We start from the raw sequence: 20290 nt of genomic DNA on the forward strand, positions 1-20290 counted from the left end.
GCATCACTGACTCGATGGCCGTGAGTGTGGGTGAACTCCAGGAGTTGGTGATGGACAGGGAGGCCTGGCGTGCTGCAATTCATGGGGTCGCAAAGAGTCGGACACGACTGAGCAACTGAACTGAACTGAACCGAACACTTCCAGTAATTCTAGAACTATGGTAAAATTGTTTAGCATAGATATGTTCTGCCAGCCATGACATGTTCAGGATTTTTCTGTACATCCACTTATTTAGAAAATATTGTAAAACTTTAAAATACACTCCATAATAATTTGTGTGATATCACAGTTTGGCTGTACTAGCTCAATGTTCTATAACACAATATACAATAAATACATGATTAAAAGAATAAATGCTTCTCTCATGCCATATAAAATCATCTTGAATCCCATCAGTGTACTTGTATTCCATCTTGATGAAAACCATTGTACCACAACTCTACGGCAATTTCTTTCTTTTTTTCTTAGTATTATAAAAATAATTATTTTATTGAAGTTTAGTTGATTTATAATGTTGTGTTAGTTTCTGCTATACAACAAAGTGATTCAGTTATACATATACATACATTCTCTTCCATATTCTTTCCTTATGGTTTGTCACAGGATATTGAATATAGTTCCCTGTGCTACACAATAGGCCCTTGACGTTTATCAGAGCAATTTAGATGTTAAAAACCAAAAGATTATTTATTTCTTCTGTCACTTGTGTCTCTCATTTAATGGTTGAGCAGAATCTCTTCTGTCTAAATTGATGATTTCTATGATTAGCAAGTAAAGGCCACTGCCTCCTTTGGAAGAAGCCCATAGGCTTGGCTTCTCTTTTGTATCTCATTTTTTCCCATTTCTGTGTTTCTGAAGTGGTGTTGGAGAAGACTCTTGAGAGTCCCTTGAACTACAAGGAGATCCAACCAGTCCATCCTAAAGGAGATCAGTCCTGAGTGTTCATTGGAAGGACTGATGTTGAAGCTGAAACTCCAATACTTTGGCCACCTGATGTGAAGAATTGACTCATCTGAAAAGACCCTGATGCTGGGAAAGATTGAAGACGGAGGAGAAGGGGACGACAGAGGATGAGATGGTTGGATGATATCACTGACTCAATGGACATGAGTTTGAGTAAACTCCAGCAGTTGGTGGTGGACAGGGAGGCCTGGCGTGCTGCAGTCCATGGGATCGCAAAGAGTCAGACATGACTGAGCAACTAAACTGAACTGAACTGAACTGAAGTGCATGCATTATCCAGCTAATGACAACTGCCCACATAATCTCCTCTTGTGTTCCCCAGCAATGCAACTTCTGATGGCCAGTTTCCTGTTTAAAACATACAATGTTGTTTTTCTTGCCCAGGAGCACCTGTACATAAAAGGAAGGGAATTAGCAATATTAAGCAGCTCATCTCCCAATCAGTCCTCAAAACAATCCTGAAACAGAAGTAGTTAAAGCCTCATTTTACAAATGAGAAAACAGGCTCAAATAGATCCAAGTAACTGTCTGTCTCAAGGCTTTGTGGTCAGCCAGAGCTGGGCTTCGAAACCAGGAGAGTCTAGAGATACAGAGTCCAGGGCTTTCTCTTTGGCTTCAGAAATTCACTTGGGAGAACTTTGTTCCTTGTCAGACATTTGGTGGATGACAGTTATATACAGAGTGCTCTGATATGAAGGAGAATTCAGAGGGGATGAATGACATGGGCTGTGTTCTGGGGGAATCAGAATTATAAATGATTTTGTTTTTAACAATTAATTTTAAGTTAAAAATTGATTTTTTATTAACTACTATCAATAACCTCAGATATGCAGATGACACCACTCTTATGGCAGAAAGTGAAGAGGAACTAAAAAGCCTCTTGATGAAAGTGAAAGAGGAGAGTGAAAAAGTTGACTTAAAGCTCAATATTCAGAAAACGAAGATCATGGCATCCGGTCCCATCACTTCATGGCAAATAGATGGGGAAACAGTGGAAACAGGGTCAGACTTTATTTTTTTGGCTCCAAAATCACTGCAGATGGTGACTGCAGCAATGAAATGAAAAGACACTTACTCCTTGGAAGAAAAGTTATGACCAACCTAGATAGCATATTGAAAAGCAGACGTTACTTTGCCAACAAAGGTCCGTCTAGTCAACGCTATGATTTTTCCAGTGGTCATGCATGGATGTGAGAGTTGGACTGTAAAGAAAGCTGAGCGCCAAAGAATTGATGCTTTTGAACTGTGGTGTTGGAGAAGACTCTTGAGAGTCCCTTGGACTGCAAGGAGATCCAACCAGTCCTTTCTAAAGGAGATCAGTCCTGGGTGTTCTTTGGAAGGACTGATGCTAAAGCTGAAACTCCAGTACTTTGGCCATCTCATGCGAACTGTTGACTCATTGGAAAAGACTCTGATGCTGGGAGGGATTAGGGGCAGGAGGAGAAGGGGACGACAGAGGATGAGATGGCTGGATGGCATCACCGACTCAATGGACATGAGTTTGAGTGAACTCTGGGAGCTGGTGACGGACAGGGAGGCCTGGTGTGCAAAGAGTCAGACACGACTGGGCGACTGAACTGACTGACTGACTGCACCTGGTAAAAAGGGCCCAACCTAAAACTAAAAGCAAAACCTTTTCTAAGTATTAGAGCTATTTTCCGGAGAAGGCAATGGCACCCCACTCCAGTACTCTTGCCTGGAAAATCCCATGGACGGAGGAGCCTGGAAGGCTGCAGTCCATGGGGTCGCTGAGGGTCGGACACGACTGAGCGACTTCACTTTCACTTTTCACTTTCATGCATTGGAGAAGGCAATGGCAACCCACTCCAGTGTTCTTGCCTGGAGAATCCCAGGGACGGGGGAGCCTGGTGGGCTGCCGTCTATGGGGTCGCACAGAGTCGGACACAACTGAAGTGACTTAGCAGCAGCAGCAGCAGAGCTATTTTCTAGATGAAACCATCACAAATAGCTCTTTATTATTTTCACTTGGCTACTCTACAGAGACTTTGAAGTGACGATGGTGGACGATAGATTTTCTTTTCCTTTATACGTTAATGATGTAGAAATTGAAAACGAAGTCCACAAAGAAACAAAAAAAGGAAGTTGGCATGAGATACAGTTGCTATGAACAAACATCAGAGCTGCTTCTTAGTTTCCTGGCAGCCAGGAGAAAAAGAGAACACAGCTCTCATTATCATAGAGGAAGAAGCCCATTGTTATTTCTGGTCCTTAAGCCTCAAGTTCACTTCTCACCTGGAAGCCCACCTAGGGACATTGATAGACACAATAATTAATGTTTTTGGCAACAGCTTTCCCACAAATGCCAGCCCTTGTCTGCCTTTTCTCGTGAAGGCCTTTAATTAAGGTTGAGAGCTTGACATCCAGGACAACATCAGTGAGGCTTGATTCATGTGGTTCAACAACCACTATAACACGAAGCAGCACAGAATAGAGGGTCGTTAGGGCTCCAGGTGAAGTCCTGCAGGAATTCAGGGGACCATGGGAGCGTCTACAAGTTGGACGGTGGAGAAAACCTTCACGAAGGAGATCGTCTTTGCATGAGACTTGGGGAGCAGGAGTCGATGAGCAGAGGAGAGGGTGAAAGGGAGTAAGTGCAACTGGCACAAAGAAGTGAAAACGCCTGACCTGTTTGGAGAATGTCAAGCTGTCGGGGTGGACAGACAGAGATCCTAAGAAGGCTTCCATGAAAGAGGTTGTATTTGCCACTTAGACGTTTTCTAGTTCTTCTGAGACAATTTTTGTTGTTGAGTTAGGCAAAAACGAATGAGAATCAGATGGCCACATTTCTCTCGAATCCACACGGGCTTAAAAAACGAAGGGGAAAAAGAACTTGACAGAATGTGTCTTGGCTTCTGCCAAACCTAAAGTATTTGAAACATCACACAAGACATCTCGAACCCAAACACATGCCTGGATTCGCCCACTTCTAATGGCAGCTGCGGCAGTTTCATAAAATGAATTGTCTTCGATAGAATGGGGTCTGATGGAGGAGCGTCATTAAAGAGAATGACTGATGGCGGGGGGGTGGGGGGGGGCGTTGGCCAGTTGGCCCTTGAGAATGTACACATTTCCTGCCCTTGCGAAGAGAGAGGGGCCAGCACGGTGTCACCAACCAAGCTATTGATCTGGCTCCCTTGTAGGATGACTAAAACGTGTATTATTTGACTTTATTGTGTTGCGTGTAGAAAGAATTCAGCATCTCTTGTTTCTCTCCCTCTCTGTCCCAGTTTTATATTTCAGGGGGTAAAAATGAAAAGAAATATGTTTTGCATCAGTCTCTGTTCACACGAGTGGAGACCGAATGAGGAATGGTGGAAGCAGAGAAATGAGATCATTAAACATACTGTTTATTATGATTTTAAATTCCTGGCTTGAGGATCACGGACATTTGCAAAGTAGAAGGAATCAGGAAGAGGGGTGAACTGACTTGTGCATCGTCCACAGTTGGTCAGTTGTAAAGTTCAAACTCCAGCCTGGGCCTCTGATTCCTGGTCTTTCATAGCCAACACATTTTTGCCAGGCTCTGAACTGAGAATAAAAGCGAATCCTCTTGTATATTCTTTCCTTCCTCATTCCTTTCTTTCCTTTCTTTCTTTCTTCCCTTCCTCCGTCTCCCCTCCCTCCTTTGTCTTCTTTCCTTTCTTGCTTTCTTCAAAAGAGACATTTTTAAAAAATTATTTTATTCATCTATAGTTGACTTGCAATGTCATGTTAATTTCTGCCGAACAGCAAAGTGATTCAGTTATACCTATGTATACATTCTTTTTTCGTATTTTTTTCCATCATGCTCTATCACAGGATACTAAATATAGTTCCCTGTGATATACATTAAGACCTTTTTATCCATCCTATACATAATACACTTTACATCTGCTAATCCCCAACCCCCAATCCTTCTCCCCTCACTCCTCTTTCCTTGGCAACCACAAGTCTAAATAGACTTTTTTTTAAAAAGCTTTTATTTTGTGTTGGACTGTATGTTAATCAGCATTATGTTATGTTAACAATCAGTTATGCTAATCAGCATTAACAACGTTGTGTTAGTTTCAGGTGTACAGCAAAGTGATTCAGTTACACATATACGTGTATCTATTGTTTTTCAAATTCTTTTCCCATTTAGGTTATTATAGAATATTGAACAGAGTTCCCTGTGCTCTATAGTAGGTCCTTGTTGGTTATCTATTTTAAATCTAGCAGTGTGTACATGTCAGTCCCAAACTCTCAATCTATTCTTCTCCCCCACCATGCCCCCTGGTAACCATAAATTCATTCTCTAAGGCTGCAAGTCTGTTTCAAAACAGACTTTTTTCTTTTGAGAGCTCAGTGATGGTAACAGCCTCCAAACAGAGTTAAGGTATGTTCAACATCAGTCTGGAGATACAGCCTTGGAATTATACTGATAGAATTTAGGAAAAAAAAAAAAACCAAAAGTATCAATGGAAATGAACTGCAATAGGGACAGCAATAGGAGACTAGTGGAGGAGGCCTTCAGAAAAGAGCAAACATTGGAAGGGCCTGAAAGCCCAGGAGAGAATTTGCTGGCTGGACCTTGAGTAAGTGGGAAAAGGCAGGAGAAGGCTAGTGGGTGTGGATGGATGATGAGGGGTTGGGATCTGGGACACAGAGGCTTATTGAGGCCAGGGCTTAATTTGGGGAGGGGATGGTGGTGGTGGTGGCAACAAGTGAGGGAGGAGAAATGGGCAGGGGTCAGATGCCAGAGGGTCTTGCATTCCATATGAAGTAGGGTGTTTGGGCTTAATGGTATTTGCATGCCCATTGGCTGCAGAGTTCTTCCCTCTGGAAGGAAAATTCTTAGAGAGGAGACTGGCTTCTAGTTTCATATATGTCTCTGTGTGTGTGCACTTGTGAGTATTTTTAAGGTCTTTAATACAATCCAAATGACATGCTTGTTGAGATGTATACTTTTTTTAGCTTTAAAAAATTATTTATTTTTAACTGGAGGACAGTTGCTTTACAGTACTGTGTGTGTTTCTGCCCTGTATCTGCATGAATCAGACATATGACGCCTCTCTCCTGAACTTCCCTCCCACCCCATCCTCCTGTCTAAGTGTATACTTCTGATTCACGCACTGTTCTGTATGTAGGCTACATCTCAATAATCAAGGGGGAAAAAAAGACATGCTGGGCAGAATCCTTAGCCAACTTTTTAAAATACAAAATGTCAGCTCGAGGATGATGGTGAAGTGATGGAATCCATAGACTTCTGTTTCTTGTCCTGAGGCTCGGAGAGTGTGAGTCAAAGCGAACCTTGTGAAAACCTGTGGGAAAGCCTGCTCACCAAAACCTTCCTCTTGGACCTTCTAGATTCCTCCACCTTAACTCTCTCTCATGTCTTCCCCTCAGACCCACTTGTTCCTCAGTTCTGGTCTTGGGGACACTATTGCCTTTGGGTCTTCAGTGCAGGAACCTGGGAATTCCCTTGGCTATTCCTTCTCTGTGAACCCTGTCTTACTTTATGTACCCTCCAAGTGTTTCTTTTCTTTCTTCTTTTTTAAAATTGAAGTATAGTTAACTTATAATATTATGTTTCAGTGTTTATTATATAACATACAACATTATAATAGCATATTAGGTGTGGGTGGTGGTGATGGCTTAGTCCTAAGTTGTGACCTACTCTTTTGCAACTGTAGCCCACCAGGCTCCTCTGTCCATGGGATTTCTCAGGCAAGAATACTGGAGTGGGTTGCCATTTCCTCCTCCAGGGGATATTCCCCACCCAGGGATGGAACCCACATCTCCTGCATTGCTGGTAGATTCTTTATAGCTGAGCCACCAGGAATAACCCATATTAGGTGTGCAACATAATAATTGGATATTTTGATAGATCACACTCCATAGCAAGTTATCATAAAGGATTGACTATATTTTGGTCATATGTCACTTTCTTTTCAACCCTAGGTTTGCTGATCAAGTTTTGGCCCCATTTCTTTCTCTCACTCTTCAACTTAAAAGAAAAAAAATAAACCAAACTTAATATTTTCAGTTTATCCTCCCAATTTTTATTTTGCCACTTCATTTACCTGGATTGTTGCAGTGGCTCCCTTCTGGCCTCCCTGCCTCCAAACCTTAGCCCTTGGAGGCCAGGCCCCACACTGCTGTGCAGTGATTATTTCAGTGTGAAAGTGACCTGCTGCCGCTCATCCCTGACACTCCCACATAGCAGTGTTCACCCCTCACAAGACTGGCCATTATTTACACTTCCAAGAGCCCTATCTCTTGCTGCTTCTGGCCTCAAACTTTATACCGATCACAATGACAGATTGTTGCTTCCAGAACAAGATAAGGTGCTTTTTATTTGCTTGCTTGCTTGATTTGCTCTCTTTTGCATTTGCCTCTGTGTCTTTGCTTATACTGTTCGCTCCACAAGAGATACCCTTCCCACCCATCACTTATTTCCTCAAGAAGGACTTTCCAAAGAAGGGTTCTTTCTGAATCAGCTTTTCATCCTCAGCATCTGACATGAAAACTGCATGCTATGGACATTCAATAAATATTTACCAGATAAGAGAACTGGATCTCGATTCACAAGCATAGGGCATGGTGCCCAGTCACTCATTCATTCATTCACTCACTCATTCATTCATCTGCTGATTTTATTTCATCTTCGCAGAAAGTTCACCGATAGGGTGCTCTTCATATGACACACACAGAGACACGTCCAGTTGCTTGTTGCAACGTTTTATCAATATTGTAAATAAATAGCAGTTGTCCTTAGTGTCCCCCACCACACTGGCCCCTGGTCTTTCCTGTGATCCAGCAACTAAAGGATTAACTCCAGGTGCCGTGGGGGCCCCCTGGAACCCTCTGTAGTCCTCCGGCCACATGGGTTATTAAATGCCTGGTGAACTCTGCCCAGAGGGGAGGCTTCACAGGCCCCATTTTACACTAGAAACCCAGTCCCCCAGCAGGCATGGGATGGCTCTGCCTATGCCTCTGGGTCTCTTCCCAGGACACAGTCAAACCTCCTCCTCCTGGCTCTCCTATTCTGTGTGACATCAAGCATGTGGACTGACTGCACCCACCTGAGTTTTGACAATCTCCTCTGTGCACAGAGTGAGACTCGGGGCAGCCAAATGTCAGAGGCTTGAGAACAGCCTTCCAAGTTTGTCTAAGCTTAAAATATGATGCCAAGCAATGGGGGTCTTTCTGTTCTTCCCTCATGTAATTTCTGTATGTGCCTGTGCATTGCACATTCAAAATCAACAGATAAAATTCAGTTCAATTTGTTCAAACACGATGAAATTCACATGGAGACACGGTGGGGCATTTCTGGCCAGAACATGTTATTACTTTCTTTAGGTTATAACTTTCTGTTGCCTTGTCTCTCACTATCCAAAAATAAAAAATCTTTTCCAGCTTGTATATCACTGAGAGTGGGGCAGCAGGAGATAGAAAGAGCCTAAGATTTATTGTTGTTTTTGGACATGGGGTCCAAACTTTATACATAGATAAAAATGTATTTCTATCAGCTAAGGATTTGTGCTCCAAAGTTCATCGTCTCAGCCTGACCCTGTTGAACTTCCGGGGGTTTGAAGGCCTTCACGTCCACCTCCTCTCTGCTCAGCAACACTCCATTCCTGGTCCAATCGTCCACTGGGAAACCAGGAACTATTCAGAGGTTCCCCTGCCTCCAGCTCCTCCTCAAATGACCTCTGGTACGCCTTGGTGCCAGCCTGTTCTTCCAGAAGCCTTGGACACTTGAGAGGTCCAGGGCTGTATAGAAATGACCACTGTCGCTGTAGATTGGCCTGAATCATGTCACAAAGCTATAGCAAGCCTACGCACATTGATTGAACATCTGCTGGGTGCCAGACACTAGTCTAGGAGAAAGGGATAATCTGTATTTCCTCAAGTTTTTTGCTATCGTTCAGTCCCTAAGTCATGTCCAACTCTTTGCGACCCCATGGACTGCAGCACACCAGGCCTCCCTGTCCTTTATTATCTGCCGCATGTCCACTGAGTCTGTGATGCCAGCCAACCATCTCATCCCGTGTCGCCCCCTTCTCCTGCCCTCGGTCTTTTCCAGCATCAGGGTCTTTTCCAATGAGTTGGCTCTTTGCTTCTTGTGGCCAAAGTCTTGGAGCTTCAGCTTCAGCGTCAGTTCTCCAGTGAATATTCAGGGTTGATTTCCTTTAGGATTGACTAGTTTGATACCCTTGCTGTTCAAGGGACTCTCAAGAGTCTTCTCCAGCACCACAGTTTGAAGGCATCAATTCTTCAGTGCTCAGCCTTCTTTATGGTCCAACTCTCACATCTGTAGCACGTGTTTCTTCCTTTCATTTTTTAACATCTTTAAAATTGGGGTAGGTGGTACAATCAATGGCTAGTACTAGTCACAGTGCAAGTGGTAATACCTTAACCAGTCGATTTCATGACAAATACATGTGATATGCACAGATGTGATAAATGATATCTACACTATTTCTAAGTAAGTTCAGAAGAATTCTTTCACGATGCATAAAATACAAATCCCAAGAAGCCAAGGTGTCAAGACGTAAGTGGTGCATATTTTTCTTTCTTAATGGTATACAAAATAATGGTGAATCTAAAATTTTGTTGGCAGGCAAAACTTAATGAAACATGGTATAAGAGAAGACGATCCTTCTTTGTCAATAGGGAGCTCGAGCTTTAGTTTAGATTAAAAAAATAATGCCAACAACCCAGGTAGTTAAACCAGTGCAGCAGTAAGTGCTGTGATAGAGGAAGGCACTGGGTGCTGTAAGCAGACAGAAGAATCAACCAGGCAGAAAGAACAAAAAGAACCTGGGGGCCTGCGTGCTAAGCCTCTTCAGTCGTGTCTGACTCTGTGATCCTATGGACTGTAGCCCACCAGGCTTCCCTGTCCATGGGATTTTTCCAGGCAAGAATACTGGAATGGGTTGCTACTTTCTATTCCAGGGGATCCTCCCAACCCAGAGACTGAATCCACGTCTCTTACATCTCCTGCTTTGGCAGGTGGGTTCTTTAGCACAAGCATCACCCGAGAAGCCCCAGAAAGAGCCTGGGAAGGCTTTAAAGGAGAGGTGGCATTGCAGCTAGGACTTGAAGGACCTCTGGCCGCTCATCAGGCAGAGAAGAGGAAGGGCATTCTAACCAGGGGGAGAGGTACAGGGAGTCTGAAGCATCCTACTTGTCTACAGTGCACCGACAGGCATGAGGATGAAAGCTGGGAGGCTGGAGAGACCCTGCTGAGAGTGCCCCAACAAAAGAGGGTGAGTGTCAGGGAAGAGAGGGTGAGAGGGGAAGCCAGGAGCCTTGCTGGCTCTCAGAGGTTTTTATCTTGTTCAGTTCCTACAGCCACCCTTGGAGGTTGAAAGTATCATGCCCATTCTGCAACTGAGTAAACTGAGGCTCAGTGGTTTGGTTCAAAAGTTGAACAGTGAGATCAGGACAGTGCCAAGAGAAGGGCAGCTGACTGGCTGTCAAGCAGCCTCACCAAGTGGCATGGTCGTGGAGAGGACACTGTGACCGTGGGACCTAGTTCAGGAGCCTGGTGGGTTTAGAGACTGGATTAGTCCACCCACCAGGGCGGCTTCAACTCTGGGGGCTGGTGTCACGTTATACAAGCTCTGAGATATGGTTGTGTTTTATATCATAAAACCCACTCCAGTATTCTTGCCTGGGAACCCCCATGGACAGAGGAGTCTGGTGGGCTACAGTCCATGTGGTTGCAAAGAGTTGGACATGACTGTGTGACAAAACAGCAGCAGCTGCAGCATTGTATCATATTGGTTTACACCATACCGTACCATACCGTACCATACTGACCATACCATCCATACCGCACCATATTATACGTTGATTTACATTGAAAAGTAGAGGTGTCACAGTGAGGACAACACCCTGGCTGCCAGCAGTCTCTCGCCCTAGAAGACCTGTCTGTGGGAAGCCAGGGTATGACCAGAAAGTTACCTTGTGGGCAAGGAATTCAAGCAGGCTCATGACAGCCCCATGCATCCATCCTGCCATCGTAGGGCTTCCCTGGTAGCTCAGACGGTAAAGCGTCTGCCTGCAGTGTGGGAGACCTGGGTTCAATCCCTGGGTCGGGAAGATCTTCTGGAGAAGGCAATGGTGACCCACTCCAGTAGTTTTGCCTGGAAAATCCCATGGACAGAGGAGCCTACTAGGCTACAGTCCATGGGGTTGCAAAGAGTCAGACACGACTGAGCAACTTCACTCAGTTGCTCACTTACTCACTTACAGATTAAAGAACTATAATAATAATTTTAAAAAGCATCCTGCTGTTGCGAGAGGAAGGCTAAAAATGCATTGGTGAGGCCCCCCTCCCCACTGAACAGCGCTGGAATCAACCGTGATGTCTCACTAAGTCTTTGCCATCCTCTACCAAGCCTGAGACAACCCAGCTCCTTGTTTCCTTCTTGACCTCGTCTCCTGCTCCCCATGTGCAAAAACTCCCTTCCAACCCTGGCTTCCTAGGAGCTCCTCCAACACTGCTGGCATTCTCCCTGCTCGGGTCTTCTGCATCTGCACTATCCTGTCTCCAGAATGCTCTTCCAGGCACCCAAATAGCAGTTTCTCAATTTAAGTCATTGCTCAGGTACCGACTTCTCAGCAAAACTGGCCTTTAAAATACTGCGATCTTTCCTTCCTGCACCTGGAAACCTCTATTCCCCTTGCCAAGCTCGTGGCCTTGTCACCGTCTGACTAATGTTTTCTTTGTCTTGGTTATCTTTCTTATGGTCTCCCTAGAATGTCACAGCTGTCAGCTACACAAGAGCAGGACTACAGGCTGCTTCCTTCACTCTGTCTGTGTTCTCATATCTATACCCATACCTCTCAGCATTTGGCGCCTGATAAGGGCTTAGAAGTTGTTTGTTGAATGAATGAATGACTCTGCTTTTCCTGCACCTGCAGGCTGACACTTCCTTGGTGGCTCAGATGGTAAAGAATCTGCCTGCAGTGCAGGAGACCAGGGTTTGATTCCTGAGTTGGAAAGATCCCCTGGAGAAGGGAATGGCAGCCCACTCCAGAATTCTTGCCCGGGACAGAAGAACCTGACAGGCTAGAGACCTTGGGGTTCCAAAGAGTCAGAGTTGACTGGGTGATTAACACTTTGACTTTGAGGCTGACATGCCTTCCTTTCCTGCCTCCAGCCTCTTCTGAGGGGCAGTTTCCTTCCTTTATCCTAAATCCAGTTCAGCTTTGCTCTGGAAGAGCCATCCTGTCTCTGTTCAGCTTTGCATATCTTTGTCCCAGTGCTTTAGGACATCTCACTGTCGGCTCTAACTCCAGTCTTGGGACTGGCCCGAGTCAGTGGATAGCTGCCCTCTGGCACCCACACAGCCCTTCCCACCTAGGGCTCTGGAAGTGGGTATTGAGAGGTCAGGATGGCTATGAGTTCTTCAAAGAAGGTGGGGGAGATGGGGTAGAAAGAGGAGAGCTGAATAATATGGAGCTAGGCTGGGTGAGAAATTCAGGAGCAGCAGCGGGGGTCATCTGGGGAGTGCTGAGTCCATTTCTGTGAAGGCCAAGCCCACTTAGCCGAATGAATTCCCATAGAGCCGGGAAGCCAGTGTGGTTTGTGATGGCAGGACTGCTTGGGCCCCGTGGCCCAACTTGAAGGGACTTCTCCAGGAAGGGTTAAGGGACCCACTGAGATGGCTACACCCAGGCTATAGGCCACCCCATATAGAAGGGACTCACTGCCTCCAGAGAACCTTCTATACTCTGAGCAGCAGAAAGGCCCATCCGAGACATCTGAGGCTGCCTGCATCATCGAGATCTCTTAACACACAGCTTATCTGTGTCTCAACCAGACAAGGAGATCTCTGGGACAGGAAACTGCCATTTGCCCTCTGTCCCCTTTTTTTGTAAAGACTTTTTTTTCAGAGCAATTTTGTTGTTGTTTTCTAGACGCTAAGTTATGTCCAACTCTTTGCAACCCCATGGACTGTAGCCCACAATTCCTCTGTCCATGGAATATCCCAGGCAAGAATACTGGAGTGGGTTGCCATTTCCTCCTCCAGGGGATCTTCAAGACCCAGGGATTGAACCTGCATTTCCTACATTGGGAGGCAGATTCTTTACCGCTAAGCCACCAGGGAAGTCACAGCAAACTTGAGGGTAAGGTACAGAGATTTCCCGTATACTTCCTATAGGCATAGCCTGCTTCATTATCAACATCTAGGGTACATATGTTACAATGGATGAACCAACATTCACCCATCATATTCGCCCGAAGTCCATAGTTGGCCTTAGAGTTCACCCTTGGAAATGCACTTTCTGTGAATTTGAATATATGTAGAATGACATACATAATGACATGTATCCATCATTATGATATCATACAGAGTGTTTTCACTGCCCTGAAAATCCTCTGTGCTCCACCTGGTCGTCCCTCCACCCCTCCCCAACCCCTGGTAACCACTGATTCCTTTTCTGTATCTCCACAGTTTTGCCTTTTCCAGAATGTCATATAGTTGGAGTCCTACAGTGGCTTCTTTCTCATAGTAATATGCATCTAGGTCTTCTCCATGCTTTTTCATGGCTTGATAGCATATTAGTTTTCAACACTGAATATTAATTTTAATAATGGTAATAATAATTTTCAGCACTCCATTGTTTGGATGTACCACAGTTTTTTAATCCATTGTTAATCTGCTCATATATTGTTTAAATTGTAGTAAAATATGTATATAATGGAGTTCCCTGGTGGCTCAGATAGTAACCCTATGGCTCAGAGATAAAGCCTCTGCCTGCAACGTGGGAGACCCAGGTTTGATCCCTGGATCAGGAGGATCCCATGGAGAAGGAAATGGCAACCCACTTCAGTACTCTTACCTGGAAAATTCCGTGGGCTACAATCCATGGTGTCGCAAAGAGTTGGACACAACTGAGCGACTTCACTTTCACTTTTCCCTGGAGGCTCAGATGGTAAAGGATCTGCCTGCAATTCAGGAGACCTGGGTTCGATCTCTGGGTTGGGAAGATCCCCTGGAGGAAGCCATGGCAACCCACTCCAGTATTCTGCCTGGAGAATCCCCATGGACAGAGGAGCCTGGCGGGCGGCAGTCCATGGGATTGCAGAGTCGGACACGACTGAGTGACTAAGCACAGCACAACATATATATAGCATAAAACTTCCACTTTAGCCACTTTTTAAAGGATGTTGTGAGTGTTTATATGTGAACCATTCCTAAGTGAGCAGTTCAAGAGCATTAAGCGTATCCACCTTGTTGTGAAACCATCACCTTCCATCTCCAGGTCTTTCTCATCTTCTCAGACTGAAACTTTGTACCCATTAAACACTAACTCCGGATCCTCCCCTCTTCTCAGCCCTTGGTAACTTCTTTCTACCTCTATGAATTTGACTACTCTAGGTGCCACACGTAAGTGAAATCATACAATATCTGTCCTCTTGCATTAGGGTTATTCCACGGAGCCTGCTGTCTTCATAAAGGTTCATCTGTATTACAGCATGTGTCAGAATTTCATTCTTTCTTTTTTTAAGGCTAACAGTCCATTGTATGTATATAGCATGTTTCGTTTATCCGTCATCTGTCTATGGACCCTGCTGTTGCTTTCCCATTTGACTCTGAGTTAGCTCATGTCAAGAATATTAGATAGGTGTTCATGAGCAGTTCGTGATGAATGGAACTCGAATGGTAACTTGAGAAGGTCTGGGGCGGAAGAAAGTTGAAGAAAGCCACTGCTGCCTTGAAGAAGTGGGTGCTGTCCAAGGAAGGCTGCTGTCACTTTGGAGCAGGAGATGCTGACAGGGGAATGTACAAAGGTGCTGAGACCTTCGGTACCTCCCATGTCAGTGTCTGTGGTCTCCTGTTTCTAGTGATTAGCAGTCACATTGTCAACATTCCAAGGGCCTGTGGATCTGTTTTAAGAGACAACAAGAAATTGAGGAATGGGGTGAGTCTATCCAATTTTTAGCCTGCTCCAAGAAGATGAGGAGCTTCAAGGTCAAGGGCAAGAAGTTAGCATTGACTGAGCACTTTTGGGAGCCAGGGATTGTGCACGCCCTCATCAGTTTGTTATTACAGATTCCTCCCAAGAAGCCTAGAAGTCAGGCTGATCCCCTCTGCTAGATGCTCCCGGAAATCCAGCGAGGGTCAGAGCTGGTCACACAGCTCTTAGTGCTGGACTTGGGCTGTTGCTGTATTCTGTGCTCTTATCTCCAAACCTCGCTGTCTCAAGGGGGTCTGAGCCACAGCTATGGTTGGCATTGGGAAAACCCCTGGAGCTGGTATAAGATCGGTCAGGATGGGTTCTTGGACATTTGGCCCTAGAGTGAGCCAGATGGCTCCTGTGGCCTTCGACCAGAGTCTCTGAGCTCAGTCTTGGTAGCTTCTGGAAGGTCCAGAGAGGCCAGTGGGTCTGGGTTCCTGATTCTCATTAACTGAGTATGCCTTGCCTATCTCAGGAAGTCCCTAGATGGTAGGCAAACCCAAGGGTCAATTAGAAGTTGACTTGTCCTAGAAAAAGAACCTATATCCTACTCCTTCATCTTGTGTCCACTTCCCAGTGCTCCTCCCTGGGTCCTCCCTTCAGGCATCAAGAAATGAGGAGTCACTCCGGCTAGTATTCTCATCCTGGAACCTCCCAATTCCTAGTCTTATGTCCATGGACAAGCTATTTAGCCTTTATGTGTCTTAATTTCCCTTTCTCTAAAATGCGGATAATTATGGTACCCACCTTATAGTGTCCTTTGGGATTTAAAGGAACTAATAAGCATAAAGTGTTTATCATGGAGTCTGCATGCTGTGACTCAATAAATGTTAGCTTTCATTACTGGCAGTCCCTTCTCCATCTGGAGTGCCCTTCCTGTCATTTCTACTGCAGACCCAGCTCCTCCAAGAAGTCTTTCCTGATTCTGGTCAGAGGGACCAAGTGCTCCAAAGACCCCAAAGTGCTTTTCACCTTTTTACTTGTTGTTGTTGTTATTCATTCGCTAAGCTGGGTCCAACTGTTTACGACCCCAAAGACTGCAGCATGCCAGGCTCCCCTGTCCTTTACCATCTCCCGGAGCTTGCTTAAACTCATGTCCATTGAGCCAGTGATGCCATCCAACCATCTCATCCTCTGTCTTCCCCTTTTCCTTCTGCCTTCAATCTTTCCCAGCATCAGGGTCTTTTCCAATGAGTCAGTTCTTTACATCAGGTGGCCAAAGTATTGGAGCTTCAGCTTCAGCATCAGTCCATCCAATGAATATTCATAACTGATTTCCTTTAGGATTGTTTGGTTTGATCTTCTTGCTGTTCAAGGGACTCTTAAGAGTCTTCTACAATATCACAGTTCAAAAACATAAATTCTTCAGCGCTCAGCCTTCTTTATGGTCCAATTCTAACAACCATACATGACTATTGGAAAAAACAGTCTTGACAACACAGACCTTTGTCAGCAAAGTGATGTCTCTGCCTTTTAATATGCTGTCTAGGTTGGTCATAGCTTTTCTTCCAAGGAGCAAGCATCTTTTAATTTCATGGCGGCAGTCACCATCTGCAGTGACTTTGAAGCCCAAGAAAACAATATCTTTCACCGTTTTCACTTTTCCCCCATCTATTTGCCATGAAATGATGGGACTAGATGCCATGATCTTCGTTTTTTGACGGTTATTTGTTGGCATGAATTTTCTCCCTTGATGATTGGCAAGCTTCTTTGGGCCAGGATGATAAGCAGTCTGTGTAGCACCAAGCGTGTTTCCCCTTCTATCTTGAGGCCACATGAAGGTTACATGGAGGTTACTGTACAGAGTGAGGAGACCAAGACTCAGAGGAGAGCTTCATGTGAAATCAGCTCAGACACATCCCGCTGTGGGCTCCAGGTTTTCCATCTGTATGATGAAGACTCTGGATAGATTCCTTCCGAAGTCCTTCCAGGCATGACCATTTTGTAAATAAATAGAAGGCACTAAATCCTTCAGAAAGTAATTTCTCCCATCTGCCAAGCTGGACTTCCCAGCTTCCAAAATTCCAGCTCAATATCCATGTGTTCTTCATTGAGTTTACCGCTTGAGTCCTGGAGTTAGAGAGACCTGGGTTGAATCTTGGTTCTTAGTTACGGCAACTGCATGCAAGTTACCTCCTCACTTGGAGGAAGCTCCCTTTCCTCTTCTTGACCTTGGGGATGATAATGACAACCTTGGATATATTACAGAGTATTATATGAAATAATTGTTAAAGGTCTGCCTATGATGGAATCAATCAACTATAGCTATTATCTCATTCTCTGAAAAATACGAGAAGGAAAGACAAACACCAGGGGCAGACCCACTGGTGTTTGGTCCACTTCTGACCAAAACTTTATAAACTAATTAGCTGCTGCTGCTGCTGCTAAGTCCCTTCAGTCGTGTCTGACTCTGTGTGACCCCATGGACTGTAGCCCACCAGGCTCCTCTGTCCATGGAATTTTCCAGGCAAGAAGATTGGAGTGGGTTGCCATTCCCTTCTCCAGGGGATCTTCTCAACCCAGGGATCAAACCCAGATCTCTTGCATTGCAGGTGGATTCTTTACTGTCAGAGCTACCAGGGAAGCCCCAATAAATGGCAACATTAATCAATATGCTAGTCCTTCGTTTGTAAGCTTTATTGCATAAGTATGCCTTAAAGAATAGAGGCTCCCTAAAGAAAACATCTTCTAGACCAGTGCCTTCAACCATTTGACCTGAAAACCTTCCCATTGGCTTGAAAGTTCCACCTACTCCTCTAACTGCTCTGCTCAGGCTCAGACCCAGTCCAAGGGAGGACTAATGTCTTGTTCCACTAGATGGTCACGACTTTCCTTAAAAATTAACTGATAGCAATGTTGACTCTGTGAGTTTATTCTGTGCCAGTCACCAACCTAAGAGCTGCATATGACTTAGTTCCTTAAAACCTCCTCCATGTGCTCTGCAATAGGTGTTACTATGATCCCCACTCCTCAGGGTAAACTGAAGACCAGAAATATGAAGACACTTGCTTGAGATCACAAGGTTGGTGTAAATGGTGATCACAAGGTTGGTGTAAGTGGTGAAGTCAGGATTTAAATACGGTAACCTGATTCCAGATTCTCCAGGATTAGCTACCGGGATTAATTATTCCCTCCCCTGACAGTTGCTGAAGCTTACAGATGCAAAAAGACAGCTAGATGAAGTGAATATTGGGGACCAGAGGAAGGGAACGAGGGCAGTCAGTCCTCACTCCTCACCTCCCCGTTGTGCTTGTAATTCCAGCACTCACCTGTTCACTTTTTGCCGCAACTAGCCTCCTAGTCCACATCTCCACGCTGGTGGCTTGGGGTCAATCTGCCAGCTGGAAGGCCAGGGAGATCCTTCTGATAGTGAACCTTACTATTCAACTGTATTACCTAAAAACCAGACGAATAACCAGGTCAAGTATACATCCTTCAATAAATGGTGCTGGAACTACTGGCTGCCATTCTGGAAAAAAAAAGTACACACACACGACTGGAGCCTTAACTGATACAAAATGAACTCTAAGTGATTCAAATATTTAAAGATAACAAATGTAACCATATTAGAAAAATATATAACCATTTTTATAATTTTGAAATGGTAAGAGATTTCCTAAATACTTTGCAAAAATACAAAGGTTATAACGGATTGATTTTTTAAAAAACTATATAAACATTTAAAATTCATTTGTATAAGAACAAATCCTATAAATAAAATTAAAGGAGGAAACACCAAATATTGGGGAAAATATCCACAGTATATGTACAATAGGTAACAAGTGAAAAGTTAATATCCTTGCTACACAGAGCCCTCTTGCAGAATTTTAAGACAAAATTACTGACAGCATGGACAAAATACGTGAACTTCTAATTACAAAAGAAGAAATAAAAATGACCCATAAACAGATTTTTAAAGTTCAGCTTTTTAAGTGATCAAAGAGCTAAATGAAACAAAATACTGTTTTTCACCTAGCACGTTGATAAATGGGGCATGTGTCTGCCTCTTGTGGGAGTGAAAGTTGATCCAACCTTTCAGGAGGGTGATTTTGCAACTTGAACCTGTAGGGAAATAAAAATGAGCATAACTTTGAATTCTAGGAATTCATTTTGGGGATATATTTAAGCGGCATCAGAAAACTTTGGGTCTTTGGATGAGATATGAATTACACGTCGATTGTAGCATGTGCCTGTTTATTTCAGGAGCTCATGAGGGAGGCCACCCTGGTCCGAAATGGATCTTACTTTTAACGTCTGCGTGGGCTCTAGCAAAGGGTCTAGCGGAAAATACGGTTCAGGGAGTGTGTGAAGCCTGGGTCAATGCATAGAACGAAGAAAAGGCATAAAGAGAGGTTTGTACATGCTTTCCAACCACCACCCGCTCACTCCAGTCCACTCTCCTGGGACCTGGGGAGAGGGAAAAATTGGGGCAGGTCCTGACAAAAGTTCAATGGACAGACCAGTATTTGCTCCTCAACCTCAGTGGTGTAGGAGAGCTTGGTTACTCCACATTCTTGCCAATGCCAGATATCACGTGACTTTCAATTTTAGCAATTTTCTTGAGTCCAGAGATGTCTCTTGAGGGTTTTAATTTACATTTACGTTGTGCACCTTTTCATATGTTTATTAGCCATTTGGCCATCGTGTGTGTATGTGTTTAAGCCCATTCAAGTTTTTCCTTTTCCTCCTTCTCCTTCTGCACACTTTTTTATTGGTTCTCTTTTATGATTGACATGTAGGAGTTTGGTATACATTCTGTTTACAAGTCCTTTGTTGGGTCTATGTTTGCAAACATCTTTTCTTAATCAGTGCTGTATTTTCAATTCCTAATGGTATCTTTTGAGGAACCATTCTTATTTTTGAAGTAGTCCAGTGTGGCAAATTTTTCCTTTATGATGAGATTTTTTTCTGTAATATTTATAATAATTTTTTACCTACTTCAAGTCTTCCAGTCATATTCATATTCTAGTGAATTTTATACATTTTTTTTAACAAAACCTTATTGTTTTCCTTTTAATGTTTAGATCTACAATCCATCTGGAATTGATTTTTACGTGTGGTTAAGCTTTTTTTTCAGTGTTTATCCAATTGATCTGGCACCATTTATTGAAAACATCACTATGTCTTTTCTACATGGCTATGTTACCTGTATCATAAATCAAGTAATATTTATGCTTGCATCTGTATCTGAATTCTCTCTTCCAAGCCACTGGCCTATTTGTGCCCAAACCACCCTGTTTTAATTCCTGTAGTTTTATAATATGTCGTAGTGTCAGACCTCCAGCTTTGTCTGAGATTGTCTTGAATATTTTTGGCCTTTTGTATTTCCATGTAAATTTTAGAAGCAGCGTTTCAGTTTCCACAA

This window comes from Oryx dammah, unplaced genomic scaffold (assembly GCF_014754425.2).
Source record: "Oryx dammah isolate SB20612 unplaced genomic scaffold, SCBI_Odam_1.1 HiC_scaffold_1, whole genome shotgun sequence".
Taxonomy (NCBI): Eukaryota; Metazoa; Chordata; class Mammalia; order Artiodactyla; family Bovidae; genus Oryx; species Oryx dammah.